The 11,405-nt window shown below is 37.3% G+C and overlaps 1 protein-coding gene and 1 pseudogene across 1 annotated transcript in view; one reads left to right on the top strand and one right to left on the bottom strand.

The window, feature by feature from the left end:
• The window catches only part of LOC105526250 (pantetheinase), a 32,457-nt gene that overhangs the window by 16,016 nt on the left and 5,036 nt on the right, over positions 1-11,405 (bottom strand). The gene's annotated exons all lie outside the window — the stretch shown is intronic.
• Positions 226-1,110, top strand: LOC105526212 (annotated as a pseudogene).

Raw genomic sequence — 11,405 nt, 5'->3', positions numbered from 1 at the left:
GCAATCAAATATCAAAATGCTTTTTGAGCCCTTCAGCTCCAAGCTGACCCTGATGAGGGCAATATGATCTTGGTGGCTCTGCAGAGACATCCATCCAGGAAGGCTCCTGCTCCCTGGGTCTCTCTGTTTGCTTTGTTTCCTGGGGCTCTGAGATTGGATTTCGAGAGGTGAGGTGAGGGCAGGCCCAAGAAGGGTGGTTACTACTGAGTCCCAGTCACTATCAAGATGATAGCAGTACTGACACCTGACTCTCAGAAATTGCTACACCAGCTGAATGCCCTGTTGGAACAGAAGTTTGGATGTCAGTTAAAGACCTGTGGTTTGAGACAATTGAGTTTGCACATGATAGACAATAGCCTCAGAATGACTGCAAGGCTACAGGACTTTGAAGTATAAGATGTTAGTCTAACTCAGCTATTTGGCTTTAACATAAAGGCATTTTCTCTGTAAATTTACTGGACAGATTTCTGTGTTAAATGAAGGTACAGCCCAAGCACCTTGGATGTGTTGGACAGAGCTGCTTCTATTGGGCTGTAAAATCAATAGAAGAGGAAAGGAATGTCCCATTAGCAGCTGATGTGTTCCAAATAAGTGAATATAGATTCATAGTTTCAGATTGATGAGAATGCAAAAGATTGTGTTGGAGAAGGTGTAATGTAAAGTGAAAGCTACTATTGCCTTTCAGTTTCTACAACTCCACTATGCACTCATTCAAGAGAACTTGCCATTTGAAAGGAGAAGTGACCTCAATTTTGACTGGAAGCCCAATTTAAGGCATGTCAAGATCAAAAGCTCTAAACTTTAGAGTCTAAATCAAAGCCTTCTGTGTTGATATTGTCTATAATCATATTGGAGATCCAAAAACAGAAGTATATAGAGTTAATAAAATGAGTAGAATGTCTTCAGAAACATTCCAAGATAAATGGTGGAGATGTGACCTTCTAGAAAGAGCTTGTATCCAAGTATTTAACTGAATACTCATCAAACAAATTTTCCAAATCAAACATTTGGAAGTTGAAATGGATTGTTTCTGGGCATACTGCATTGCAACTGAAGCATAGTTACCGCAGAAAAATTCACCATCCAACAATTCCTGAAATAGTTCCCTAATTAGTAAATTTGGTCCATTGTTATTCTCCATGTAGAGAAAATTTTCCAATGCTATAATTTCTTTTGCAATTAAAATATTAATTATCTTCAGAATAAACAAAATGAAGTTGGAATCACAAAGGGGAAAATGACTTCACTGATTTTTCAGTTAATATTTGAAGACATTTACTACATAGAAACTATAACACCTCAATAGTAAGGAACTATCCAACCTCTGATATGTAAGTTAGCCATTTCATGATCTTTTTAGCTTTGAAAACAGCATCCTTCTTAATAGCATGAATTTTGAAAGTAGCACTAAAATTATGTTTTTATTGCACATCTTCCTGTATGTAGACCCACACTCAGGCTCATTTTAAGTTACACAAGCCTGAGTAAGACAATAGGGATAAAAACTTTAAACCATATGTGAACATATTTGAAACTATTCATGTGTAAGCAAAATGAATATAAATTTGAGTATTGTACCTAAAGAAAAAGTAAGATATGGCAGATGGTCTCCACTTTGGGTTTCCGAAAAAACTGTCATGGTGTTTTGACACTGTAGTTACATATCATTGCTACAGCAGTTAGATGACTGTAAAGTAGTTATATGCTTGGTCACTGCATATATGATATATACTTGTCATCTAAATTTTATTTTAAAAAAATTTGCAGGGGCATTGTTGGCCCCAACCCTCTCTTTGCCCCTCAGATGCCATAAGGTGAAAGAGAGGGCCCTGACAAGGATGAGACAATGGCAGCAGGCTGGCCACATGCACAGCCACCACTACTCCTGGCCTGTGGCCACTCCTGGGACAGGAACTGCTGGGCCACCCACTGACAACCATCTTGGCTATCCCCACTGCTTCCCAAACCATGTTCCAGTCTGGAGTTGAGCCTGAGTGGGATGGGAAGAAGACAAGACCCCACGCAGAACACCAGAGGCTGGATGGGTATCTCCAACCATCTTGGAGATACCAAAATAAAGCAACAAGCAGGGCACCCTGGGGATGAAACTCTGGGGAGGGTGGAGATGGAAAAGGTGGAATGGGCATGCTACGAGTTCCCTCACACATCGTCATTCAAATTTCTTAACTCACAGTAATGATTTATCTTTTTCTACTCAAAACTAAATGTTGACATTCATATGATTATGAATCTTAGATAAATACTTCACATTTAACAGTAATATTTAAGCAGACTTCAAATAAGTTTGGGTTTTTTGTTGTTTCTTTAAATAAGGTTATAGTAGCAACAAAAAGCCCTTCTCTGAAACCTTTCTCCATAACCCTGCTCTATAGACTCCATAATAGTATAATGGATTTAAACTATGAAGCCTCAAAACATCACAACTACATTAAGGTGATGGTCTCAAATTTAGGGAAACTGCCTAATTAATATTATGCTATGGTGTAACCATGCGTAGATTTAAATTCATCTGTGAAACATTCAAATCAAAGCTAAAAGTATAAGTATGAAATGCTAATGATGAGTCTGGAAAAGTACACTGTGAAACTTCATTTCTAACATTGATCTAACTTTCTATATTGGATCAATATATTGTATTTAGGTGGTATTAAAAAATGATAACCTATTTAATTTAAATGTTAAATTTTAAATTATGAGGTCTACATCAAAACCAACATTTGACTAATGAACTCTTTAGGCATAATAAAGGTTAATATTCTAGGCAGTATAAATAGTTTCTTGGCACCCACAATGCAAGTAATACATAATTCATAGAGGTGCACTTTATTATACAGAAGGAACATACCTCACCATAATAAAGGCTATATATGGCATTTATGTCACCACCCATAGCTAACATCCTATGGAATGGGGAAAAGTTGAAAGCCTTTGTTCTAAGAACTGTAACAAGACAAGGAAGCCCACCTTCACCACTTCTATTTGACATTGTACTGGAAGTCCTAGCCAGAGCAATCGGCAAGAGAAAGAAATAAAAGATGAGGAGGAAGCAGAGCAAGATGGCCAAATAGAACCTTCCAGCGATTGTCTTCCTGCAGGATCACCAAACTGAACAACTATCCACACAAGAAAGCACCTTCATAAGAACCAAAAATCAGAAGAGTAATCAAAATACCTTGTTTTAAAATCATATCAAGACAAGAGGCACTGAAGAGGGTAGGAAAGAAAGTCTTTAATTGCCAGCACCACTCTCCCCCATCCTCCAGGTCACCACTATGAGAGAAAATTTGTGCCCTTGGGAGAGGGAAAGTACAGTGATTGTGGGACTTTGCACTGGAAGTCAGTGATGCCATGTAACAGCAGAAAGCAACATGGCACAGAATTCAGCCAGTACCCACAGAGGGAACATTTAGAACAGCTCTAGCCAGAGGGGAATTGTCCTTCCCAGCAGTTGGAACCTGAGTTCTGGCAAGCCCCTCCAGTGTAGGCTTAAGGGCTCTGGGGTCCTAAATAACATTGAAAATCAGTGCTGCCTTGTCACAGCAGAAAGCAACACTTGGCAGAATTCAGCTGGCACCCACAGAGGGAACATTTAGAACAGCTCTAGCCAGAGGGGAATTGTCCTTCCCAGCAGTCAAAACCTGAGTTCCACCAAGCATCACCAGTGTGGGATAAAGTTATCTGGGGTTCTAAATAAACTCAAAAAGCAGTCTAGGCCAGGGGTTCCCAATTCATAAGCCACGGACTGTGACCTATTAGGAACTGAGCTGCACAGCATTACCAGTCCGTGGCCTGTTAGAAACCGGCTGCACAGCGGGAGGTGAGTGGCATTACTGCCTGAGCTCCGCCTCCTGTCAGATCAGTTGCAACACTAGATTCTCATAGGAGTGGAAGCCTGTTGCGAACTGTGCATCTGAGGAATCTAGGTTGTATGCTCCTTATGAGAATTTAACTAATGTCTGACGATCTGAGATGGAACAGTTTTACCCAGAAACCATCCTCCACCCTGCCCATTAAAAAATTGTCTTCCACAAAACCAGTCCCTGATGCCAAAAATGTTGAGGATCGTTGATTTAAGCCACAAGGACTACAATTCCTAGGCAAGTCCTAGTGCTGTACTGAGCTCCGAACCAGTAGCATTGGAGTGCCATAACCTAGTGAGACACCAGCTGGAGTGGTCAAAGGAGTGCTTGCATCACCCCTCCTCCAATTCCAGGCAGCACAGCTCACAGCTTTGAGAGAGAAACTCCGTCCCTCTGCCTTAAAAAAAGAGAGAGGAGCATAGAAAGGACTTTGTCTTGCAACTTGGATAACAGCTCACCCACAGTAAAATAAAGCACCAAAGAGAGTACTGAAGCCCCCAACCCAGGTCCTAGCTCCCTGATGACATTTCTAGACATACACGGGGCTATAAGGGAACTTTCTGCCTTGAATGGAAGGTCCTAGTCCTGGCAAGATTCATCACCTGCTAACTAAGGAGTCCTTGGGCCTTGAATAAACATCAGTGATAGCCAGGCAGTACTCACTACAAGCTCTGGGTGAGTCCCAGTACCATGCTGGCTTCAGGTGTGACCTAACACCTTCCCAGCTGTGGTGGCCATGGAGTGAGACTCCTGCTTCATGAAAGGAGAGGGAAGAGTAAAAGGACTTTTTCTTACAAATTGGGTACCAACTTAGCCACAGTAACATAAAGCACCAAGCAGAATCCTCAAGTTCTCAATTCCAGGACTCAGTTCCTGGATGGCATTTCTAGACCCACTGTGGGCCAGAAGAGAACCCACTGCCATTTCCTATAAGAAATGCTAAAGAAATTTCTTCAAACTGAAAGAAAAGAATGTCAATAACCAATAAGAAAGCATCCGAAGGTACAAAACTCACTGGTAATAGTAAGTACATAGGCAAACATGGAGTATTATAACCTATAACTGTGATGTAAACTTCTCATATCTTGAGTAGAAAAACTAAAATATGAACCAATCAAAAATAATAATGAGAAAAGCTTTTTAAGGCATAGATAGCATAATAAGATATAAATAGAAATTTTAAAAATTAAAAAGTAGGGGGGATGAAGTTAAAGTATGGAGCTTTTATTAGTTTTTGCTTGTTTGTTTATGCAATCAATGTTAAGTTGTCATCAGTTTAAAATAATGAATTATAAGTTGTTATTTGCAAACTGCATGATAACATTAAATCAAAAAACCTACAACACATACACAAAAAATAAAAAGCAAAAATTAAAACATACCATCAGAGAAAAAACACCTTCACAAAAAGGAAGACAGGAAGGAAGCAAGGAAGACAATACCACAAAACAACCAGAAAACAAAAAACAAAATGTCAGAAGTATTTCCTTATTTAACAATAAAACATTAAATGTAAATGGACTAAACTCTCCAATCAAAAGACATAAAGTGGCTGAATGGATTAAAAACAAATAAAAGGCAATGACCTGTTGTGTACAAGAAATACACTTCACTTATAAAGACACACATAGACTGAAAATAAAGGGATAGCAAAAGATATTCCATGCAAATGGAAAACCAAAGGAGCAGGGATGGCTATATTTTTATCAGACAGAATAGTTTTCAGGACAAAAGCCATAAAAAGAGACAAAGAAATTAATTATATAATGATAAAGAGGTCAATTCAGTCAGAAGATATAACAATTGTAAATACATATGCACCTAACACTTGAGCATATAGATATATAAAGGAAATATTATTAGAGCTAAAGAGAGTGATAGATCCCAATGCAACAATAGCTGGAGATTTCAACATCCCACTTTCAGCATTGGACAGATCATCTGGAGGGAAAAACAATAAAGAAACATTGGACTTAATCTGCATTATAGACCAACTGACCTAATAGGTAGTTACAGAAAATATCATCCAATGGCTACAGAATAAACATTTTCTCCACACATGGATCATTCTCAAGGAGAGATGATATGCTCGGTCACAAAGCAAATCTTAAAACATTTTTTTTAGATTGAGATCATATCAAGTATCTTCTCTAGCCACAATGGAATAATACTAGAAATCGATAGCAACAGGAATTTTGAAAACTATACAAACATATGGAAATTAAAGAACATGCTCCTGAATTACCAGTGGGTTAATGAAGAAATTAAGAAGAACATTAAAAATTTTATTGAAACTAATGGAAATGGAAATGCAACTTACCAAAACCTACAGGATACAGCAAAATCAGTCTAAGAGGAAAGTTTGTAGATATAAGTACTTACATTAACAAAGAAGAAAACCTTCAAATAAACAGCATAATGATGCATTTAAAAAACTATAAAAAGAAGAGCAAACCAAATCTGAAATTAGTAGAAGAAAAATAATAAACATCAGAACAGAAATAAATGAAATTGAAATAAAAAAATACAAAAGAACAGCAAAACAAAAAGTTGGTTTTTTGAAAAGATAAACAAAATTGACTTTTAGTGAGACTAAGAAAAAAGAGAGAAGACAAACAAACTCAGAGTTGAAAAGTGAGACATTATAACCAATACTGCAGAAATTCAAAAGATCATTAGAGATTACTATGAGCAACTATATGCCAATAAATTGGAAAACCTAGAAGACATGAATAAATTCCTAGACACATACAACCTACCAAGATTGAACCATGAAGAAATCCAAAACCTGAATAGACCAATAAGAAAGAATAAGATTGAAACTGTAGTAAAAGTTCTCCTGACAAAGGAAAGCCCAGGACTTAATGGCTTCAGTGTTGAATTTTACCAAACAATTAAAGAACTAATCCCCATCCTGCAAGGGCCATTGAAAATAATATGCTAAGAATAAATAAGGCTCAAGGACAGTATCTCTAGCTAGTTGCACTTTTAATGAACTCCAGTAGTCAAGGATACTATCTCTAGTTGAACTTTAATAAACTTTAGTAGGCGCCAAGAAGGCGGACAAATAAGAAAAGTTTAGAGACAAGAAACTAAGCCGAAGGTTACATCTGGGTGCAAAAAGTTTGTTTTTCATTGTGTTGTTTCTACTAACGTGGGGTTTATGAGATATAAATAAAGTGAGGCAGAGGCTCTAGGCGCGGCCGCCATGTTCTCTGTTTGTCTTTGTCTCTTGTGTCTGTTCATTCTCCACCACCCCCGGCACGGGCCCCAACACCATCCTATTCAAACTATTCCAAAAATTAGAGAAGGGAATACTTCCAAACTCATTTAATGAGGCTAGTATTACCCTGATACCAAAACCAAAGACACATAAAAAAGAAAACTACAGCCCAAAATTCCTGATGAACATTGATGCAAAGATCCTCAACAAAATATTAGCAAACCAAATGCAACAACACATTAAAAATTATTCCTCATGACCAAGTCAGATTTATCCCAAGGGTGCAAGGATGGCTCAACATACACAAATCAGTTGATGTGATGCATCATATCAACAGAATGAAGAACAAAAACCATATGATCATTTCAATTGACACTGAAAAAACATTTGATAAAATTCATCATTCCTTCATAATAAAAACCCTCAATAAAGGGGTATAGAAGGAACATACCTCAACACAATAATAGCCATTTATGACAAACCCATGGCTAGTATCATACTGAATGAGGAAAAACTGAAAGCTTTCCTCTAAGATCTGGAACAGACAAGGATGTCCATTTTCACCACTATTATTCAACGTAGTAGTAGATGTTCTCACTAAAGTAATCAGACAAGAGAAGGAAATAAAAGACATCCAAATTGGAAGGGAAGAAGCAAAATTATTTTTGTTTGCAGATGCTATTATCCTATACTTGGAAAAACCTAAAGACTCCACCGAAAAACTAATAGAACTGGTAAACAACTTCAGTAAATTTGCAGACAACAAAATCAGCATACAAAAATCAGTAGTATTTCTATGTGCCAACAGCAAGCAATCTGAAAAAGAAATCAAGAACGGAATAGCATTTATAATAGCTATCAATAAAATACAATACCTAAGAATTAACTTACCCAAAGAAGTGAAAGCTGTCTAAAATGAAGTATGTAAAGCACTGATATAAGAAATTGAAGAGGACAGAAAACATGGAAAGATATTCCATGTTCATGGATTGGAAGAATCAATATTATTAAAATGCCCATATTATCCAAAGCATTCTACAGATTCAGTGCAATCTCCATCAAAATACCAATGACATTCTTCACAGAAATAGAAAAAGAATTCTAAAATTTATGTGGAACCACAGAAGATCCAGAATAGCCAAAGCCATCCTGAGCAAAAAGAAAAAAACTGGAGAAATCACATTACCTGGCTTTAAATTATACTACAGAACTCTAGTAATCAAAACAGCATGGTACTGGCATAAAAATGGACACATAGACCAATAAAACAGAATAGAGAACCCACAAATAAATCTAAACATCTACAGTGAACTCATTTTCAACAAAGATGCCAAGAGCATATATTGGGAAAAGGACAGTCTCTTCAATAAATGGTGCAGGAAAACTGGATATCCACAGACAGAAGAATGAAAGTAGACCCCTATCTCTCACCATATAAATAAAAATGAACCATAGATTTAAATATTTGACCTCAAACTATGAAACTACTAAAAGAAAACTTTGGGGAAACTCTCCAGGACATTGGTCTGAACAAAGATTTCTTGAGTAATACCTCACAGGCACAGGCAACCAAAGCAAAAATGGACAAATGGAATCACATGAAGGTAAAAAGTTTCTGCATAGCAGGGGAAACTATCAAGAAAGTTAAGAGACAACCCACAGAATGGGATAAAATATTTGCAAACTACCCATCTGACAAGGGATTAATAACCAGAATATATAAGGAGCTAAAACAACTCTATAGGAAAAAAATCAAATAATCCAATTCAAAAATGGGCAAACGATTTGAATAGACATTTCTCAAAAGAAGTTATACAAATGGCAAACAGGCATATGAAAAGGTGTTCAACATCACTGATTATCAGAAAAAATGCAAATCAACAGGGCTCGGTGGCTCACGCCTGTAATCCCAGCACTCTGGGAGGCCTAGGCAGGCGGATCACCTGAATTCAGAGTTCGAGACCAGTCTGGCCAACATGGTGGAGCCCCGTCTCTATTCAAAATACAAAAATTAGCCGGGTGTAGTGGTGGGCGCCTGTAATCCCAGCTACTCGGGAGGCTGAGGCAGAAGAATCGCTTGAACCCAGGAGGCAGAGGTTGCAGTGAGCTGAGATCGTACCAATTGCACTCCAGCATGGGTGGCAAGAGTGAGGCTCTGTCTCAAAAAAAAAAAAAAAAAGAAAGTAAAAAAAGCAAATCAAAACTACAGTTATATCATCTCGCACCGATTAAAATTGCTGGTGAGGATGTGGAGAAAAGGGAACCCTCATATGCTGTTAGTGGGAATGTAAATTAGTACAGTCACTGTGGAGAACAGTTTGGGGGGTTCTCAAAACACTAAAAATGGAGCTACCATATGATCCAGCAATCTCACTGCTGGGTATATACCCCTCAGAAAGGAAATCAGTACATAGAAAATATATCTGCACTTTCATGTTCATTGCAACTCTGTTCACATAGCCAAAATTTGGAAACAACCATGTGATACATGTACAGAATAAAGTACTATGCAGCCACAAAAAGAATGAGATCCAGTTATTTGCAACAATATGAATGGAACTGGAGATAATTAGGTTATGTGAAATAACATAAGTTAGGCACAGAAAGACAAACATCACATGTTCTCACTTATTTGTGGGATCTAAAAATCAAACAATTGAACCCATGGAGATAGAGAGAGAGAATAGAAAGATGGTTACCAAAGGCTGAGAAGGGTAGTTAGGGGAGGGGTGCGGAGAAAGTGAGATTAATGGGTACAAAAAAAATAGTTAAAAATGAATGAATAAGGTCTAGTATTCAATAGCACAACAGGGTGACTATAATCAATAATAATTGTACTTTTAAAAATACCTAGAAGAGTATAATTGAATGGTTAGTAATACAAAGGATAAATGCTAGAGGGGATGGAAACCCCATTCTTCATGATGTGATTATTACCATTGCATGCCTGTGTACAAACATCAAAACATCTCATGTACCCTGTAAATATATACATCTACTATGTACCCATGAAAGTTAAGAATAAAATAATTAACAAAAAAAGTTGAATAATTCATCTTTAAGTTAGGTTATTAGACATAGTTTGTCACTGAAGAAATATGCAAGTTTTCTTCTATGATGCAATGGAAATGTCTGAACAAAACTGTACTTCTCTTAGCTGCTCAGAAACTCTTAGAACTATACTTAATGTCCAATTGTAATGAGCAGCTCTTTACCATGATGCCTCATAACAACTGCTTCCTCTATTCATATGGTTTCTAGTTTGTTGTTAAGACTAAACTATCCTATTTTTAATTATATTAGATATAATTAGAAACCTCAAATCCTTCTGGAATGATATGACATATAAATGCTAAATAAATTAATTAAATAAAAAAGAAGAGTGATGAGAGCCTGTTCCTTTAACACTCAGTCTAAGAGGTGATGTGGTCCCAAAAGTTTGGTGACTATGAGAAGAGGAAGCAATCAACTCTGTGCATACTTCAAACAGACTCAGTAGGATGAGATCTGATTCTATGAGAGCAGGAAAGAATATTGAGTCCTCCCTTTCTCTCACATCCTACATCCAGACTTTCAGCAAAACCTGCCAGTGCTACTTTCAACCTTTATTTGGAATCTGTCCACTTCTCAATACCTAAACGTCTACCATCTCTTGATCTCAGACGCTATCATCTCTCTGCCAAAATTATCACAACAGCTTTTTAACTGTCCTCTGCTTCTTTGGTGACCTATACCCTGGAACTTATTCTCTACATTGCACTCCTCCTGCCCTTCTGCCTCTATTTCCTTCTTTTCTCCTCTTCTGTCACATCACTGTAACCACACTAACCCTTTTTCTGTTCTATAGGTTAGACACATACTCTGACCACAGGATCTTGCAATTTAGAATTCCCTCAGCCTGGAATGCACTTTTCTCGGGTACTCATATGATCTGTTGCCTCATTTCTTTCAGGTCTTTACTCAAATCTCACTGTGATGCCCTCTGATGACCTTTTAAAAATTTCAGCCCCATGCTTGCCACCCCATTCACCTTCCCCACTTTATTTTTTCCATAACATTTACTTCCACCTCATATCACAGATAGGTAGACAGATGAAAGATACCTATATAAAGATAGATAGATAGATGATAGATAGATAATTATCTTTTTAAAAAGTTTATTACCTCCCCACACTAAAGTATAAATTTCAAGAGGACAGGAATTTTTAATCTGTTTTGTTCACTTCATTGCCAAGAACAATGTCTAGACATAACAGGTAGTCAAAAAAAATTACAGAGTTAATAAATTAAGGCAACTGGAC

The sequence above is a fragment of the Colobus angolensis genome, unplaced genomic scaffold (assembly GCF_000951035.1).
Source record: "Colobus angolensis palliatus isolate OR3802 unplaced genomic scaffold, Cang.pa_1.0 Scaffold58, whole genome shotgun sequence".
Taxonomy (NCBI): Eukaryota; Metazoa; Chordata; class Mammalia; order Primates; family Cercopithecidae; genus Colobus; species Colobus angolensis.
Note: the sequence above shows the minus strand (reverse complement) of the source record. Positions and strands in the feature narration are given on the sequence as shown.